The 3,366-nt window shown below is 39.6% G+C and overlaps 1 protein-coding gene and 2 non-coding genes across 4 annotated transcripts in view; all 3 read left to right on the forward strand.

Annotated features, from left to right (window-relative positions):
- Window positions 1-3,366, forward strand: part of LOC106883450 (ATP-dependent Clp protease ATP-binding subunit clpX-like, mitochondrial) — a 42,881-nt gene that overhangs the window by 20,427 nt on the left and 19,088 nt on the right. The window lies entirely within an intron of this gene.
- Window positions 812-883, forward strand: Trnam-cau (transfer RNA methionine (anticodon CAU)). The gene has a single exon. It is a non-coding gene; the product is annotated as a tRNA-Met (tRNA).
- Trnam-cau (transfer RNA methionine (anticodon CAU)) lies at window positions 1,516-1,587 on the forward strand. The gene has a single exon. It is a non-coding gene; the product is annotated as a tRNA-Met (tRNA).

A 3,366-nucleotide genomic window follows, 5' to 3' on the forward strand; every position in this document is an offset into this window, starting at 1 on the left:
GAGTTGATAGAATCGATTTTAGTATTAAAATTTTTGACCCCGGAGGAATGAAAGGTAAAGTTGGTATCGGTAGGATTTGAATTTAGACTATAAGTCGGAAGAAATATCGTATGGCAATTTGTCCAACATGTAATAAATCTGCAAAAAAAAAACCAAAAAAAAAAACATGAATCCAAGCCGACCGTAGTTACGATCTATAGATTTCAGGGACCATCTTACTCCACTTCACCACTCTGCTAACGTACAGGCCATCGGGAACTTGTCATTTCTGGACAAGATACAAGGCAATATCATAATGGCTCCTGATTTACGTTCCTTGTTCTATTTCCACCGTTATCAGCTTTACGTCTCAATACTCCGGGGTCGATAAAGTGAAGTGCCAATTTAGTACTTGGATCGATTGCATTAACTCACCCTTCTATAGGCTTTGTACTTTGATACGGAAACAATTATTTATATTTCTGTTTTTATATTTTGTTGTATAACGGGAGGGTCGTCATGTCAATATTTAAAGATCCGCACTGATTCTAGTCACTTGTTTTATTGCTGTTGTTATTATTATGATAATTTGAATTGAAATATGCCGGCTGCTTGTGTATTATCGATAGTGTTCAAATAACTTCGATCAACTAATCCTACAGCAGTTCTCTCCTCTATTGTATTTTTAGATTATAAACTGACACAGCGAAAATTTTAGTCTATTCATTCCCGTTTGTTTCAGAATCGATCGATCATACTGAACTCAGCACATCAGGGATATGACTGTGTGGCTTATGCAAGAAATCGTTATTATGTGGTAGCGAAGCCAGTCAGCAGAGTGGCGCAGTGGAAGCGTGCTGGGCCCATAACCCAGAGGTCCGTAGATCGAAACTACGCTCTGCTAAGGGGACTGTTTTTCTCGTTTTTTGTTGTTGTTGTTTTTTTTCGCTTTTTCTTTTTTTCAGCTCTTTACCTTCTGACTTGAAATACTGCCGTGGACGACTTTGCTTGTTTTCCTTGTTCAAATCCCACCTTTATCAACTTTACGTTTCAATCCTCCGGAGTCGATAAAATTTAGTACCAGTTTAGTAGTTGGGTCGACTATATCAACTCATCTCTTCCATAGGCTTTATATCTGGCAGGCGTAAAGTGGATCGAATCCACTTCACGCCTGCCAGGTTCCTATATCTCTGTTTTTATATTTTGTTGTATCACGGGAGGGTCGTCATGTCAATGTTCAAACACCCACACTGATTCCATTCACTTATTTTATTGCTGTTATTACTATGATAATTCGACTTGAAATATGCCGGTTGCTTGTGTATTATCGATAGTGTTCAAATAACTTCGATCAACTAATCCTACAGCAGTTCTCTCCTTTGTTGTATTTTAGATTGTAAACTGACACAGCGGAAGTTTTTGTCTGTTCATTCATGTTCGCTTCACAACCGAGCGATCACATTGAACTCACCACATGGCGGATATGGCTTTGTGACTTAGGGAAGAAATAGTTATTATGGTGAAACGAAAACAGTCAGCAGAGTGGCGCAGTGGAAGCGTGCTGGGCCCATAACCCAGAGGTCCGTAGATCGAAACTACGCTCTGCTAGGTAGCCATTTTGTTCGTTTTTTCTTAAAATTATTATTTTTTTTTGTCTTCTTTCAGCCCTTTACCTTCTTAGTTGTTTTTCGTCGTCGATAAAATAAAGTAAAATTCAAGTATAGGGGTCAGTGGTATCGACTTACCCCCTCACCCACTCCCCACAAAATTGCTGGCGTTGTGCCTATGATGTAGCCTTGTATCTCATGCAAGAAATCATTTCTATCTCTAATCAGCCGAACTTCTGCAGAGTGGCGCAGTGGGCGCGTGTTGAGCCTATAACCCAGAGATCGAAACTACTCTCTGCTGAGCAGTTTTAGTTTTTTGGCAAATTTATTTGGGCGTCGGACAAATGCTTAATGGCCGTTCTTCCATCTCTTTACCATCTAAGCTCAAATCCCACCATGATCGACTTTACTTCTCGTCCCTTTAACAACGATATAATAAAGTAAGAGTCACGTATTGGAGTCAATGGTATGTTTCATGCCAAAATTCCACACACTACATTTTCCCTACACCTTCTCCGCATACACATATCTTCTCAAGCTGCTTGTTGTCCACTTTTAACATTGGGCTGTTACAATAAGGCTCTCTAATAATAACAACAATACAAGAAGTGAATAGAATCAGTGGTTGTGTTTATCAGTGGCATGATGACCCACCCGAGATACGACAAAATATGTTTCAACACACGAGTTCACATTAAACCAAATATTAAAACAGAAACAATGATAGGTAAAGTCGATCTCATTTCTTATTTCTTTATTGCCTACAAGGGGCTAAACATAGAGGGGACAAACAAGGACAGACAAACGGATTAATCGATTACATCGACCCCAGTGTGTAACTGGTACTTAATTTATCGACCCTGAAAGGATGAAAGGCAAAGTCGACCTCAGCGGAATTTGAACTCAGAACGTAACGGCAGACGAAATACCGCTAAGCATTTCGCCCGGTGTGCTAACGTTTTTTATTTCTTTATTGCCCACAAGGAGCTAAACATAGAGGGGTCAAAGAAGGACAGACAAAAGGGATTAAGTCGATTACATCGACTCCAGTGTGTAACTGGTACTTAATTTATCGACCCCGAAAGGATGAAAGGCTAACGTTTCTGCCAGCACGCAGGTAAAGTCGATCTTGGGGCCGGATTTGAACGCAGAAGGGAAAGTGGCAAAAGAATTGCCATGAAGCATTTATTTGACACACACAAAATAAATAAATGAAGCTAGTTAGCAGAACTTCTACTGCGCCACTCTACTGGCTAGTTGGGCTGCCACACAATAATGATTTCTTGCATAAGCCACAAAGACATCTCCGTGATGTGGTGAGTTCAATGTGATCGATCGATTGGGAAACAAACAGGAATGAATAGACTAAAACTTCCGCTGTGTCAGTTTATAATCTAAAAATACCACAAACAGAGGTGAGAACGACTGTAGGATTAGCTTATCGAAGTTATTGATCATTATCGATAATACACAAGCAACGGGCATACTTCATTGTGATTTGTCTTAAGTATATAGTATATGACTCAGCTCGCATAGACTGGTATACAGACTGATATACATACATATATATACATACATACATACATACATACATGCATGCACACGTGTGTATGCATGTACGTATGTACATACGTACATAGGTATATGTGTGTGTGTGTGTGTGTTTTAAATGCTTTCACATACGCAACATTCATTCCATCATTTTACTGACATTCCTTCTCAAACACGGAATTCATTTTCCTGTTTTGATTCGCTCCCACCTTCCTATTCCCACGTGGCC

Source organism: Octopus bimaculoides, chromosome 24 (assembly GCF_001194135.2).
Source record: "Octopus bimaculoides isolate UCB-OBI-ISO-001 chromosome 24, ASM119413v2, whole genome shotgun sequence".
Classification (NCBI taxonomy): domain Eukaryota; kingdom Metazoa; phylum Mollusca; class Cephalopoda; order Octopoda; family Octopodidae; genus Octopus; species Octopus bimaculoides.